At 44.1% G+C, this 16,666-nt stretch overlaps 1 protein-coding gene across 3 annotated transcripts in view; it reads left to right on the forward strand.

Moving 5' to 3' along the window:
* The first annotated feature begins 1,840 nt into the window (after positions 1–1,840).
* The window catches only part of LOC109911348 (lysine-specific demethylase 4B-like), a 91,322-nt gene continuing 76,496 nt past the window's right edge, over positions 1,841–16,666 (forward strand). Inside the window, exon 1 of one of the 3 annotated variants that reach the window (XM_048614302.1) lies at positions 1,841–1,929. The gene's annotated coding sequence lies outside the window, so the exon portion shown is untranslated. The other 2 variants (XM_048614301.1, XM_048614304.1) reach the window with 2 other exon arrangements.

The raw sequence follows: 16,666 nt of genomic DNA on the forward strand, positions 1-16,666 counted from the left end.
CTTTTTTTTAAGTTGTCCTCTGCTGGTTTTTAAAGGTTTCTCAATCCTCTGGCTTCCCACTAATCTTCACCACATTATTTGCTTTTCCTTTTGCTTTAATATTGTCCCTGACATCCTTTGTCAGCTATGCCTCGTCTTCCTCTTTATATTTCTTCTTCCTTGGGATGAATTTCTACTGGTCCTCCTGAATTGCCTCCAGAAATTCCTGCCATTGCTGCTCCACCGCCTCCCCTGCTAGGCTCCCCTTCAAATCAACTCCGGCCAGTTCCTCCCTCATGCCTTTGTAGTTGCCTTTATTCAATTCACTTGAACAGCAGGGTGAATTCTACTTTATGGTCACTGTACCCTAGGGGTTTCTTCACCTTCAGGTCCCTAATAAAGTCTGCCTCCTTGTACCAAATCCAGAATTGCCCGTTCCTCAATGACCTCTACCATAAGCTGCTTTGAAAAAACCATTTCGTTGATATTCCACAAATTTGTTTTCTTGGGATCCACTACCAACCTGATTTTCTGAGTCAATCTGCATATTAAAGTCCCCTTTGATTATTGTCTTAGTACCTTTCTTACATGCTTTTTGTATATCCTGATTTATTTTCTGCTCTAAATCCTGATGACTGCTCAGAGGCTTGTATGTAACTCCCAACAGGGATTTTCCCTTTTAAAAACCAAAAGAACTGTAGGTACTGTAAATTAGAAACAAAAACAGCACTCAGAACCTCAGTATTCTGAGGCTCACTAGACCCAAAACATTAACTCTGATTTCTCTCCACAGATGCTGCCAGATCTGCTGAGCTTTTTCAGCAATTTATATTTTTGTGTCTTTTTCCCTTTGCTTGGACCTCAACTCTCCCCACACAATTTCTATGCCTTCTACCCTATATCGCTTCTTACTATTGATTTAATTTCATTTCTCATGTGTAGCCTTGGATATTAAGTTTCTGGCCCTGATCTTTGCTACCACAGCTGTGACGCCAATGCTGTTTAAGTACACCCTCAGTTCTGCAGTGATCATCTCCTGTTCTGACCGTTGCCCCCTTATCTGCAGTGCCTGAAGTTAGATTCTTGATCCTTTCCATACTCTCTGTGCTATTATTTTTTCAGGAAACTTCAATAACCTCATGAGCCTGAATGCAAAACATTTGTAAGTTTAGGATAATTTTCATATAGAAATATTTTCTTTCTCCAGTTGTCCCTGCAGAAGGAACTTGTTGCATAGGTATGCTGTTAACCTTTTAGCAAGAGATGGTGAGGCACATTTAACCCACATGGAATGTTAAGCATATGGAAATAGAAGGCGATGCTTCTAGCACGTCATTATTAATGATGGGAGCTGTATGTGTGTCTTCCTACAAGCTGCTTCCCACCTCTCCTTTAACCTATCAAGACCAGAAGATGGGGCGCTAGGTTTGCATGGTGGCTGGAAGAAAGTTCCAATTACCTTTCCCTTGCCAACAACAACCTTCCCCAATGTTGCCAATGCCTCCCTTCCACCAATGGCAGCAGCTGGGGTGAGGGGCTTTACTCATCTTGGCGAAATAATATTTAGCCATAGTGTAAGGGCTGCTCCTTTGCTAAATGTGACAACGAGGAAGCATTTTCCAGGAACACAAACAAGGAAACTATGCAAATTCCCTAGTTAAAATAAGGGTTCCTCACTCGAGGTTTTTGCAGGCGTTTGAACACACCTTTAGGGCTAAATTGCGGTGCTACTTTCGCAAGGCGGAATGGTATGTCAGCCGCGCAAGGACCGCTTTTCTCACGTAGGCTCCGCGCTTTGCAACCAAGCCTGATAAGCGGAAGCACCTCCGCTGGGGGCGGGTACCCTGGGATGGATTGACGTGGCGCTTATCCAATCGGCAGCTCTCGCTGTCGGTCAATCACTAAGAACAACCAGTAGGAAAAGGCAATAGGGCGCGTGTCTTTCACCAGGTTAGGTTGTCTTGGAGTTTTTTTTTCTCTCTCTCTGCTTTCCCCGTTTATTATCTTTTGCGCTTCAGTGAAGCTATTCCTTCCCCGACTTCAAATTCCCATCTACCAGTTATCCCCCAAAATCTTTATCCTTTGGCCGATTGAGTAGTTTGCTACCGGAGTGAGTGGTCAGCTGGCCCCTTTGCCGGTGAGTAACGGCCGAGAGCGGCCTTTCGAGTTGTGTGCACCCGGTTGGTGTCGGGGCGGCGGAGGGTCAGGCCCAGAGAGGGTCACTCAGAGTCAGTGTCAGTAACTGTCAGGGGGCTGCTTTTAATTTGTACCCCCCTCATTATGGCTTTAATCATCAGCGTCTTATTTAATGGAGGGAGTGGGGGGTTGCTGATGGGTGTCTCCTTCCCTCCTTGCTGTCCTCTCCACAGGAGGTGCTATGTCAAACGGGAATCTGGGGCAAAACCAGAAAATGCAGATTAGTCGGAAAGAGAAAATGCCGGTTTACAACATGGCCTGGCTAGTCCATTGAGATTCTGTCCATAATCAAAAGGATAAGCTTCCCTCAGCGTCTCAGATGTTAAGATTTTGGGCGAGGGGTCTACACCCAAAACTCGAAAGGGTTTTTTTTTCAAGTTTTAGCAATCAGTTTGTTTTTCAAACATGTTTTAATCATGGAAGTTTCCCAATTAAGCCTTTTGTATTTTAACTTCTCTGGAGGTAACTGGTGTAATTGGTCGTCATGCTCCCGGCGAAGAATGGTGAGCAAAAATAATCATCCAGGTCTTTATACCATTATCATTTCCATAAACCAAAGTTGTTATACCCCGAATTGTTGTTTTCTTACCTGTGTTATTGCTGAAGCTGTTGGCAGCCAGACATTGATTTGTATTTCAGTCAGGGGCCAAAAACAAGTAGGTGGGTAGAAGAGAGATTGTGATGGTATGGTGACTTGAACTTATGAAGATTTTGAATAAAGTAACGATTAAACTGAGAAATGGAAGTCCCAAGTATATATGTTTGTTAACTGAACAGCTTACATAAAATGAGCATGGCATAGATGAGTATTACATGTAAATGTCAATTCTTCTAAACTTGTGGTGTGGGCATGCATGTAAGTTGCATGTCTTTTGTTACTTGTGACAAGTTTTACGTTCTTTGTCCAAGATCCATGTGCAAGTGTGCTCTGCCAGATTTGTTAGGATTTGTAGACCTGATGTCCAGTTGTAATTGTTTGAAACAGAAGGTGGATTAGTTTGTTTACAAAACGTGAACTATGTTGCAATATAAACTGAATAAAACTGAAAGTTGTACCTGCAGCGGTGTAGAAATAATAGTATTAAATGTGAAGGTTAATGAAAAAGAATATTTTTGAAAATTGTTACTGTCGTTGTTCCTTATAGATTCATAGGAATGGTTATGGGCGCAGAGGGGGCCATTTAGTAGATGTACTGGCTCTCTGAGAGCAAATCCCATTCCCCTGCCTTTTCACCAAAACTCTGGAAACATTCCCATTTTGTTTGAAGGCTGCCATTTGAAACTGCTTCCTCCATGTTAATGGCAGATTTTAATCGCTTGGTGTGTAAATTTTTTTTCCCCTTGTGTAGTCTTTAATTCTTTTGCCATTTACCTTAAATTGGTGTCCTTCAGCCATCTGCTAGTGGGAACAGTTTCTCCCTATTTACTGTCTAGAACCCTATTGACTTGGTGTCTGTTAAATGCATCCTTTCCTTTCCTTTCCTTTCTGTTTTGCTTTACTATCTCTCCCATTTGTCATATGGGGAGCTCTGGCTTTGTTCGTCCTATCTTTCTCCCTCTTGGGACTGTAACTCAACTGTACCTGAATCAGCTCTTCAGAAACAACCATTACAGCTCTGTCACCCAATCTTTGTTGAACACTTTGGGTATATTTGATAGTCTTAACTCTCTTTTTTGAACCAGGATTGCATTATTACCACAACATATTCCCATGGTTGCAACTCAGCAGCCTTAGTCACTGCACTCTGTATTCCCATACATGCACTGTAAACCTAATCTAGACCATTTTGCATTTCCCTTTCTTCTAATATCTTAACATGACTTATTCTAGTGTTATTTGTCTCTTCCAATTCATTGTACACCTGGTTTTCCTCAATAATGTTACACCCTGGTTCCCATCCCCCCTCCCCAGTTAAGTTAGTTTAAACCCTGTCTTGAACTGGCTTCACCACCTCTTGAAATGGTTCCAATGTCCCAAGAATCAAAGAGCCTTCCCTGTTGCATGATGTCTGAAAACATGTATTGATTTACTGTCATCCTACTTTTCTGCTTCCTAGCATGTGATACCAGGAGTCATTCAGGCCCACTTTAGTAATATAGAATGTAAACATAGAGTATACTGCCAGCTGCTTAAAATCTGCCTGCAGGATCCCAAACTTCCTTCTATCTAAGCTGTTGGTACCTTGAGCACTCCTGTTCACCACCCCTCCACTTCTTCCTCACCTTTAGTGTACAGCAGCCTTTCTATGTCCTAAAGAAGGGAAATACCCAAAACATGAACTGCTCCTTTCCTCCAGTTGCTGTCTGGCCTGCTGTGTTCTTTCAGTCTCCTGTTTATCTACCTTGGATTCTAGCATGTGCAGTTTTTTTTTTTGTCTCTAGCGTGGTATCAGTGAACCAACATACCATCCTGAATTTGTGGCTGCTGCAGAAATGTCTTTGCAAATTCTGTAGTTAGGAGAAGTAGTTGCTGTTGCTTTCCCAATTTTCCTGCTGTCTTCCTGTACAGCTGAGCCACTTGGGATCATTGTTGTCACTAGGGTTTCTGTTCAGCATAATTATGACCTTTTGAGACATTTATGCTGTGAAATTTGAGCTGTGAGCAAATGCCTGGCAATTGGTTTTATCTTCAAGCTCTTTAAACCTTTTTAGAGCTGGGGTGAGTAGTGGTGAGAGCAACAGATGCAATGAGTTGTTATAAAAGATGGGTGTTAGCGCATGTGACTAAACCGAGAGTTTTATTCCCCAGGCAATATTGGTGGTAATATGCTCAGTATGTCTGGTATGAACACTTGAGCTAATACCCCTGTGACTAGTATGCAGTTGGGATTTAAAATTGGGATTTACAAACAGTAGTGGGATTATAAACTTGTGTATCTCATCCTAATCTGTTATCTGACAATTGCCGTACAGAAAATTAGGTTATTCCAGTGCTGCATTGATTTTTAAAAATACTAATTAGTGTCAAAATGCCTATTTTTCCTCCCTGGATATTATTAGAAACCCTATGGGAGGAAAGTTCATTGTAGGGCTGGCAGTGGTGGTGATAAGGGTAGGCATTGCTTGTGCCAAAACATTTTTATATGTGCACTTATTCAGGTAATTGCTATATTTTATTGCCCTTTTCCATCCGAGCAGCCATTGTACTATAGTGAAGATGTTGGTAATTTCCAGGTGTCATTTTAGTTGAAAACAGAAAATGCTGGAAATCATAGCAGTTCAGGCAGCATACATGGAGAGAGAGAAATCTAACATTTCAAGTCCAATGACTACTTCAGAGCTGATGTGAAGTGTGGAGGAGGCAGTGTTTATGCAATAGCTGGTAGGAGTGGACTGCTGGGGGAGAAAGGGTGTTGATAGCACAGATTAAGTGATTGGAATCCCGTTCCTTATCTTTCTTCTAGCTTTACTTGTTGCATTCTCTGTTGCTTATGTCGTCGTCTTCTTTTTCCCCTGAACGAATCTCCAGTGGGACTGTCTGTTCTTTCCAGTTTGGCATTCAGATGCACCATTGTTCTGCCTTCTCACAGTGCAGATTAAATGATTGAAATATCAACACCCTTTATCCCCCAGCACTCCTCTCCCTGACCTCCATCATTACATAAATGCTGCACCTCCACAATTCACGTCACCTCTGATGAAGTGTCATCTACAGTTGAAATGTTAGCTTGCTATCTCTCCAAGGATGTTGTCTGTCTGTCATTGTTCAGTACAGGTTCCAGTGTCTGCAGTAATTTGCTCCTATCGTTTCAGTTGGCTAGCCGATTAAGCAACTTTTGAGAACTTAAATTTATCTAGCGATAAGAAATTTATAACTTAAATTTGAGAAAGATGTGACTTATAATGATATAACATGAGATAAGGTGCTGTGCTCCATTAACACTTCATAATGAAAGTGAGTCATTGAACTTTTGTTCAACCCTGGTTTTGAATGAAAACGATAATCATTACACTATTAGAAATATTTTACACAATACAGTAAAAGACCATACAACACAACTCTGTCCTTAGAGATAGTAGAAACTACCAATGCTGGAGTCTGAGATAACAAGGCGTGGAGCTGGATGAACACAGCAGGCCAAGCAGCATCAGAGGAGCAGGAAAGCTGACGTTTCGGGTCTGGACCCTTCTTCAGAAATGGGGGAGGGGAAGGAGACTCTGAAATATATAGAGAGGGGGAGGCGATGATAGAAGGTGGACCGAAAAGCAAATAGGTGGAGAGAAGACGGATAGGTCAAGGAGGCGGGGATGAAGCCAGTATAGGTGAGTGTAGGTAGGGAGTTGGGATGCGGGTTGGTCAGTGAGGAGGGAGGGCTGGTAGGTGGGAGGGAAGACGGACAGGTCAAGGAGGTGGGGATGAGGCTAATAGGTAGGAAGTGGGGGTGGGCGTTGGTCAGTGAGGTGGGAGGAGCGGATAAGTGGGAGAAAAGACGGACACATCAAGGAGGTGGGGACGAGATGGGCTGGTCTTGGGATGAGGTCAGTGGTGGGGAGATTTTGAAGCTAGTAAAGTCCACACTGAGACCATTGGGCTGCAGGGTTCCCAAGCGGAATATGAAGTGCTGTTCCTCCAGCCTTTGGATGGCATCGTTGTGGCACTGGAGGAGGCCCAGGATGGACATGTCGTCCAAGGAGTGGGAGGGGGAGTTGAAGTGGTTCGCAACTGGGAAGTGTAGTCGTTTGTCATGAACCGAGTGTGGGTGCTCCACAAAGTGGTTCCCGAGCCTCCGCTTGGTTTCCCCGATGTAGAAGAGGCCACATCGGGAACAGCGGATACAATATACCACATTAAACAGATGTTCACCTGCATATCTGCTAATGTGGAAGGTTTTCTTGGTGTCTGGGATGGAGGTGAGGAGGGAGGTGTAGGGGCAGGTGTAGCACTTCCTGCGGTTGCAGGGAAAAGTGCCGGGGTGGTGGGGCTAGTGGGGAGTGGGGAGTGTGGAGCGTGGAGCGGACAAGGGAGTTACAGAGAGAGCGGTCCCTCTGGGAGGGAGATAAGGGTGGGGAGGGAAATATATCCTTGGTAGTGGGGTCAGATTGCAGGTGGTGGAAGTGGCGGAGAATGATGCGTTGAATCTGTAGGTTGATGGGGTGATACGTGAGGACAAGGGGAATTTTGTCTTTGTTGTTATTGCGGGGAGGCGGTGTAAGGGCTGAGGTGTGGGAAATGCGAGAGATGCGGTAGAGGGCGTTTTCGACCATTGTGGAGGGGAAATTGCGGTCCTTGAAAAACAATGACGTCTGGGAGTGGAACGCCTCATCTTGCGGGCAGAGGCGGAGGAATTGGGAATAGGGGGTGGCATTCTTGCAGGAAGGTGGGGTGAGAGGAGGTGTAGTCCAGGAAGCTGTGGGAGTCGGTGGGCTTGAAATAGATATCAGTTTCCAGGTTGTTACCAGAAATGGAGACACATCGTCCAGGAAGGAGAGAGAGGTATCAGAGATGGTCCAGGTGAACTTAAAGTTGGTGGTGGAAGGTGTTAGTAAAGTGGATGAACTGTTCGAGCTCCTTCAAACTCTATCCTTAATGTTCATGACAAGTGTCCTTTATTCTTTAATAAAAACCGAAAGAACTGCAGATGCTGTAAATCAGGGACGAAAACAGAAGCTGCTGGAAATGCTCAGCAGGTCTGGCAGCATCTGTGAAGAAAAAGTCACAGTTAATGTTTCGGGTCTGGTGACCCTTCCTCAGTGCTGACGGTAGCAGGAAAACGTTGGTTTATATGCAGAAAATAGGGTGGGTGTTGGGGTAGGGAGTAAATGATAGGATAAAGGATAGAGCCCAAAGAGAGAAAAACAGTTGGATAGACAAAGGAGTTGATAACGATCTGGCTAGGAGGGTGAATACCTGTTATTGGGGACTGTTAGCCTGCATTACACACTACCTGTTGTGAGTGACTGTGATAACAAGGCCTGGTATGTGGGGGTAGGGGGCTAGGACATAGGAGAGTTTGGGCCCTATATTACTGAACTCAATATTGAGCCTTGAGGGCTGCAGGGTCCCCAAGTGGAAATGAGGTGGTGGTCTTCCAGATTGCGCTGAGCTTCACTGGAACACAGCAGCTAGTCAGAGATAAAGATGTTGGCCAGGGAACAGGGTGGTGTGTTAAAGTGGCAGGCAAGCTGGAAGCTTAGGGTCTTTTTTGCGAGCAGAACGTAGATGTTCTGTGAAGCTGTCACCCAGTCTATGCTTCGTTTCCACAGTGTAGAGAAGACCATATTGTGAGCAGTGAATGCAGTAGACTAGATTCTGGGAAGTGCAGATGAAGTGTTGCTTCACCTGGTAGGTATGTTTGAGCCCTTGGAAACTGAAGAAGGAAGAGGTAAATGGGCAGGCGTTACACCTTGGGAGGTTGCAAGGGAAGGTGTTTTGGGGGTGAAGGAATAGTGGACCAGGGTGTCCCGGAGGGAATCGTCCCTGCAGAAGGTGGACAAGGGAGGGGAGGGGATGGGATGGGATTATGTGTCTGAGGATCTTCTGGATGTGGATGCTGGTAGGATGGTAGGTAAGGACAAGGGAACCGTATTGCTGTTGCAGGAGGGAAGGCGGGTGGGGGAGTTAAGGGCGAAAGTGCAGAAGATGGGTCAGACCCGGTTGAGGGCCCTCTTCTCAAGGTGCTGGGGAATACTCGGTTGAGGAAGAAGGTGGACATTTTGGAACCTCCCTTGTCAAAGTTGGCCTAATTTGAACATCTACGACGGAGGCAGAGGGATGAAGTCAAGGTGGGGAGATTTTAAAACTGGTAAATTCCACGTTTAGACCATCGGGCTGTAGGTTGCCGAGGTGGAAGATGAGGTACTGCTGCAGTTTCTGGGTGGTGTCGTTGTGATACTGAGGAGGCCCAGGATGGGCATGTCACCCAGGGAGTGGGAGGGAGAGTTAAAATGGTTCGCAACTGGAAGGTGTCGCTTGTCGTGTACAGAACGCAGATGCTCTACAAAATGGTCTGAGTCTCCGCTTGATCTTATCGATGTAGAGAAGACCACATCGGGTGTAGTGGATGCAGTAGACCAAGTTGACGGACGTGCAGGTGAACCCCTGTTTAATGTGCAAGGTTTGTTTTGAGCATTGAATGGAGGTGAGGGGGGAGTTGTAGGGGCACGTGTAGCATTTCCTGTGGTTGCCGGGGGTGGTGGGGCTTGGGAGTGTGGAGCGGACAAGGGATTTGCAGAGAGCGCGATCTGTACGAAAGGCAGATAGAGGTGAGGAGGGAAATATCTCTTTGGTTTTTGGTTCGGATTGTCGGTGGCAGAAGTGGCAGAAGATGATACGTTGGATGTGGAGGTTGGTGGGGTGATATGTGAGGACAAAGGGGACTCTGTCTTTATTTTTGTTGGGGTGAGGGGATGTGAGGGCAGAAGTGTGGGAAATGCAAGAGATGTGATTGAGGGCATTTTCAATCATCGAAGGGGGGAATTTACAGTCTTGAAATAGGGGGACATCTGGAATTGGAATGCCCTACCTTGGGATCAGACGCGGTGGAGGTGGAGGAATTGGCAGTAGGTGATACCTTCTTGCAGGAAGGTGGGTGAGAGGAGGTGTAGTCCAGGTAGCTGTGGGAGTAGTTGGCGTGAAATAGATGTCAGTTTTGAGGCGATCACCAGAGATGGTGACGGAGAGGTCCAGGAAGGAGAGGGGGGGTATCGGAGACGGTCCAGATGAATTTGAGGTTGGGGTGAAAGGTGTGTTAGTAATATTGATCAACTGTTCAGTCTCCTCATGGGAGCACAAGGCAGTGCTGAAATGGGTATCAATATAGTGGAGGGTGGGGGATAGTTCCAGTGTAGTAGCGGAAGAGGGACAGTTCCACATATCCTGCAAAGAGGCAGGCACAACTTGGGCCTATGTGGGTGCCCGTGGCCACCCCCTTAGTCTGTAGGAGTTAAAGAAGAAGTTGTTAAGGGTAAGGACGAGTTCAGTTAAACGGATGAGGGTGTTGGTGGAGGGGGACTGTTTGGGCCTTCGGGAGAGGAAGAAGTGGAGGGCTTTAGGAAGCACCGTGCGAAGATGTATAGTCCAGGTAGCAGTGGGAGTCCGTGGGTTTATAGTGTATATTTGTGGCCAGTCTATCCCCAGAAATAGAAGCAGAGATGTCAAAGAAGGGAAGGCAGGAATCGGAGATAGACCAGATGAAAGTGAGGGCAGGGTGGAAGCTAGAGGTGAAATTGATGAATTTTCCAATTCCGGACGAGAGAGGGAAGCATCACCAATGATATTGTCGATATATTGGAGAAGGAGGTGTGGGTGGGGGTGGGGGCCAGAATACAACTGGAACAAGGAATGTTCCACGTACCCCACAAAGAGACAGGCGTAACTGGGGTGCATGTGGGTATCCATGACCACCCCTCTGACCAGGAGAAAATGAGAAGACTTAAGAGAAGTTAAGGGCGAGGACGAGCTCGGCCAAGCGGAGGAAGGTTGTGGTGGGTGGACATGGTTCAGGCCTCCGCTCCAGGAAGGAGCAGAGAGCCCTAAGACCATCCTGATGGGGAATGGACGTGTAAAGGGATTGCATGTCCATGGTAGAGAGCAGGCGGCTGGAGCCTGCAAAGTGGAAATTTTGAAACTGGTTTAAAGCGTCAGAGGAATCAGGGGTGTAGGTGGGCAGGGACTGGGCCAGGGGAGAGAAGACTGAGTCAAGGTTCAAAGAGATGAGTTCATTGGGGCAGGAGCAGGCTGAAACAGTTGGTCTGCCTGTACAATCCTGTTTGCGGATTTTTGGGGAAGAAGGTAGAAGTGAGCTGTGCGGGTCTGGGAGGCTATCCGCTTTTAGGCAGTGGTGGGGAGGTCACCAGATGAAATGAGATCGGTAACCATAGTTGATACAATGGCCTGATGTGTCATGGTGGGATCGTGGTCCAGGGGAAGATAGGAGGAGGTATATGAGAGCTGGCACTGAGCTTGTCCTTTATTCTTTGCTCTTTGTATGACAATGCTGTTATTTTGAATGCAAGATTTTATTAAAGCTCAGCCTTGGTTCCTATTTGAAACTGTTGCTAAAATAATAATGTGTAAAATGTGGTATACCACCATACAGACCTGAAAGGTGCCAGATTTAACGCTTTCCAGTTAATGGTAGGGCTAACTTCACATTTAAGAGTTAGCGGAGAGAAAAATCAACAGGTCTTATTTCTGATTGTTAATGAATGACACCTGAAGCTTTGGATCTGTCAGTATTCGGGGAAGGGCTGTGTTTAATTCAGCTTAGTGTAATGCTTTACAAATTACTTAATTTTACAGCACTTTTTTTTAAATGCAGGAAATCATTGAAAGGCACATCACCCTTGTAATCAGACTGAAATTGACCTTCCCCAAAAAGGTCTGGGGAGAGAAGATAAACTTGCTTGGTGATTTTTTTTTTAAGGTGTACTTTAGAGGGTGAAAGAGAACAGATAGTTTTAGGGAGAGAATTCCAGAGTTTGGGGACAATCTGGTTGGAAGCCCAATTGACTGTGCAAAGGGGGATATGCAAGAGGCCACATTTGGAGCTGGGGGAGGTGGGAAACAACTTTTGGAAGGTTGTCGAGCTTGAAGAAGTTAAAGCTTGGGAAGGGAGAGACGAAAGAAAAGTATTTGAACACGTGCCTGAGAATTTTGAGTTAGAAATGCTTGAGAAGTAGGGGCTAATGTAAGTCAGCAAACACAAGGGTGATGGGTGAACAGATGTTTGTACAAGGATATAGGAATAGATTTCAGAGTGAGCTTAAGTTCATGGAGGCTGACCAGAAAGCATTAGAATAGTGGAGTAGAGAAAGATAGCTGAAAGTTTCAGCAGAAATTGACTGAAGGCGGACAGTGTATGTAGGTGGAAACTGGCAGCCCTTGAGATAAAGAAGTTATCATGTCAAAAGCTCAGCTGAGGTTAAAAATGGTTAATTCTTGCTGCAACAGTGACCAGAGAATGGGATAGGTTTGATGGTGAAGGAACAAAGTTGTGAGGGAGACGTAAAAATTAAAGCCATGGTCTTAACAACTGGTGGAAATTTAACCTTACAGGTGCCGCATCTCAGGTGAGGGAAAAGATTGAGGAGGAGAGTCCTTCATGATAACCTCAGCCAGGATGTTGCAGCACAAATACAATTACAACATTTAAAACACAATTGGACAGGTACGTAGATAGGAACGGTGTAGAGAGATATGGGCAAATGTAGGCAGATAGGACTAGTTCAGTGTAGGGAACCTGCTCAGCATGGGCAAGTTGGGCCAAAGGTCTGTTTCCATGCTCTATGACTCGAGATTATTATCATGCTGAGCTGAAATCCCTGTGACTGGGAGGGAGGGGAAAGACAATGATGTTAGCCCTTCAAAGTGTAATTGAAATAAATTATGGTGACTGCTGCTCGTAGTTACTTGGCTTTCTTACAACTTGGATAGCTTTGTAACCATGCTGCCACTGTTGTTTTGTTTTTAATCCCTTGGTCAGGGCTGGGGAGAAGATATTTTAAAAGCTGACACAGTATTAACATATATCAGGGAAGTTGGCTTGTTTGTACACAAAATAATCTCTTTTAACCTTCAACTTTCTTTTGCTTTTCTCCTGTGAAATATCGAGTTGAATGTAGACAATGAAGGATATAAAATGCTAAATTATGATTTAAAAACTTCATTCTTTGGTAGATTTGTAAAAGTGAATTCAGAAGGATTCCAGGGATGAGGATAAAGGAGAAATGGAGTGGACTAGGCCTGTCATCCTGGGAGTTCAGAAGAAAGAGATGATGTTGCTAAAATACATCAGATCCTTAGTGGGCTTGGAAGATTAATCCTGAGAGGATGTTTGCCCTTATGGGGGGGGGCACCTGGTACCAGGGAACCAAATATAAGAACTAGGGTCTCTCATTTATTACTGAGTTGAGGAGAAATGGTTTTTCTCTGGGGGTGTTATTCTGTGGATGCTGTGTCATTGCATATATTCAAAACTGAGTTAGATCAGAAAGTGGAATTAAGGCCACAAACAGATCGACCAAGATTTTATTGAGTAGGGGAGCAGACTCCAGAAGGCTTACCAGTCTGTTGATAACTTTTGTATGTTCTTGTACGTTTCGGATGCTGTCTCCAAGCGAACATGATGTAGACAGGAAACTTGAGCAATTAATATAGCTTTCCGTTCAATTCTCTTTGATCCTTACTGAACAATAACCTTGTGCTATATGTCAACTGCAAACGGATCACTGTAAGCTGAATTTAGGTCTGCTTGGAGAACACATTCTCAATATTTTTATTTTCACCAATGGAGTTTAATGGTTATCAATACTTTTTAAGCATGCATCAGTGCTACTGGGTCAAAATTGTGGAGGTCCCTCCTAATGGACTGCTGCAGTGAAGAAGGTGGCTCGCCACCACCTTCTTAAGGGCAGTTGGGTATGGGCAATAAATGCTGGCTGAGCCGGTGACTCCCACATCCCATGAATGAACTTAAAAAAGAAAACTGAGTTGGTGAGGAAAAATAAGTTTTTCTAGATGGCCATAATAAATATTGTTACACTCGTGGCTTGGAAATAAAGTCTTCACTGAGGATCCGTTCTGAATTAGTGACTGAAGAGTGGGTAGCAGTTGGGATGCAGTTAACTGCAATGTCCTTTTTCGTTCTTGCAAACTTATGTTCCATCTCCAAACTCCCTTTCGTGTATCAATTTCTTGAATGAGTTTTTGCCTTACAAATCTCTGCTCAACTTCATGGAACTCCATGTTTGAATCCCTCCAAAAGGTTTCCCACTTTTGGGACCATTCCACAACAGTTCTTCTCAATGTTTAAAAACAACATGCTAGTTAATTGTGACCAAAGTAAACTCCTTGTCCTTCCTGGCTTGTCAGGGACGTTGGACAAGATTATCCATATTACCCTCCTCCAGTCTTCCTTCTCCATTGTCTGACTGAGTTAGGCATCAGTTCCCATTAGTTAGCCAGTCCCATTCTTAGCCAGCCAATTGTAGCCAAAGGGTGACCAAGCTATAATTGCTGTCTTCCCACTCGTGCATCATCACTGAAAGATCTGTTCTCCATCTACGTGCTGCTCCATAGTGACATCATCTAAGAATACAGCATCACTTTGTACAATTAGACTGGCAACACTCAGCTCTACAACACAGCCATCAGTTTGTTTACCTCTAACTTGCTATACTGCATGTTTAACGTAAAGTTCTGGATAAGCAGAAATTTCTTTGCTTTGAAAGACCAAAGCCAGCAACTTTAGTCCCTGCCACCAGCTCCATTCTCTAGTCACTGTCTCCATTCTTCTTTTTGGCAACTGGCAAAGGTGGAATCAGACTGCTTGAAACCTTGGTGTCCAATTGGCTCTGTAATGAACTTCAGACCAAATGTCTACATCAACACCAAGATAACCTATTTCTGTATTGGAGTAATTTAAATTAATAACAAATAGAGTTCTGAATTATTGTTACTCTATAGTTTTTATACTGTATCTCTAATTTTCCTGCAAATTTTATCATTATCTTTTACAGATTTTGGCAGTTTTAGCTATCTTTTAAGTAAGACTGTCTGGTCATGCTGCACAATAGGTTCGCTGTATACAAATTTAGACCTGGCATTAAGAATGTTTTTTTTTTGATGTAGTCACATTATTTAAGGATGCCCATCCCAGTCCCTTTGTTAGATTAACTGCTGTGTATGTCCAAGTTGGCATCGAGGCCTTGCAACACTTCCAGACATTCACGTTGCGTGTGAAAATTGGGTAAGTTGTTTGGAAGCCTTTAATAGATGCACATTAGATCAACTAATTGCAGATTCACTTCATTCAATTTGCCATCTCCTTTTGGATACTGGTTTTTGGTGGGGTAGCTGGGAGTTGAGTTTGAATTCACCAAATCTCTCAACCTGTTTTAATGTGGAATGAAGTTGAATTGAAAACAAGATTGGAACCATGTGCAAGGACAAATCCCTTGTTTTTAGATAGTACTTGGCTGGAGGGATTTATTACTTGACTAGTGATGCCTTCAATTGTGTTTCCAAACTGCTTCCACTTCTGAGAGGTTATGGTGCAGGTATATTTTAAATAGGTACAGGTTATGGTGTGGTCATCTATGGAAGGCATACAGCAGCATCAACTGATCAAATAAAAAAAATGACAGAAATTTGTGCACTACAAACCAAGTGCAGCATAGGGCACAATGTAAATTAGTAACCCTTTTATCAGTCTGTTCAATCTTGTCTTGCATAAGCGCTCATTTCAGTTTTGGAACTGTTTCACTTTAGCATTAGCATTTGGAAATGAAAACTGGCACAACTTTGCATTTAATACATTGTTCTTGGTTAACCTGTAAATCGAATGATGTTGTTACCCCAAATTTGATATTTGTACTTCTGTCTCGGGTATGTAAATTCAGTGGTCATTTGATAGTACAGAACTCAATCAAATAGATTGCCCAAGTGCATATGGAATAGGAGTAGGAGTAAACGTTTGACAACTCAAGCTGCCTCCTCCAGTCAGTACAATCATATTTAATCTTACGGTTCTGTAGTTGCCTAACTCAAGTCATGATTTAACGTGAGCCCAGATAGCAAACATTGACTGACTTCTCCACTAAGCAGAATTTCACAACAAGCACCACTCCTTAATTTGACAGCCATGTACGTGCACTTCCTAGTACTGGTTATTGGATAGTAACTTGCAAGCCTAAGAATACTTAGATTTTGAATAAGATCTTTGTAACATAATTAAACTGAAGAAGGCTGAAATACTTTCCGAAGCATCGCATGATCCATCAGATTACTGCATATCCTTGGGTAAAAGTTGAACACATAATGTTACATATCATAGAGTCTCTACAGTTTGGAAACAGGCCATTAGGCCCAACGGGTCCACACTGACCCACTAAAGAGCATTTCCTCCCACCTCCCCAGGACACATTTCCCATGGCTAACCCACCTAGCCTGCACATCCCTGAACATAATGGGCAATTTAGCATGACCAATCCACCTAACCTGCACATCTTTGGACTGTGGGACGAAACCAGAGCACCTGGCGGAAACCCATGCAGAAATGGAGAGAATGTGTAAACTCCACACGGACAGTTGCCCGAGGGTGGAATCCACCTGGGTCCCTGGTGCTGTGAGGCAGCAGTGCTAACCACTGAGGCACTGTGCTCCCCCAGTTGTGAGGTGATTTTTTTTTTTGTCTCCACATTCTTATATACCTGTAAATGTGAACTCGAAGTTTTGAACAGTCAAACCACAATTGCAGTTTATTAATTACAGGCAATTGCTATGGTTTATTAGTTCAATAGCATGTGTGAGAATGTTACTCCGAGACGAAGGCCTAATGGTATTGTTGTTGGACTATTAATCCAGAGACCCAGATAATGTTCTGGGGATCTGGGTTCAAATTGTGCCATGGCAGATGGTGGAATTCAATTTTTTAAAAAAAAATCTGGATTTAAGAGTCTAACGATGACCATTGTTGATTGTCGGGGAAAAAAACCCCATCTGGTTCACTGTCCTTTGGGGAAGGAAACTGCCATCCTTACCTAGTCTGAC

Source organism: Rhincodon typus, chromosome 29 (assembly GCF_021869965.1).
Source record: "Rhincodon typus isolate 14 chromosome 29, sRhiTyp1.1, whole genome shotgun sequence".
Lineage (NCBI taxonomy): Eukaryota > Metazoa > Chordata > Chondrichthyes > Orectolobiformes > Rhincodontidae > Rhincodon > Rhincodon typus.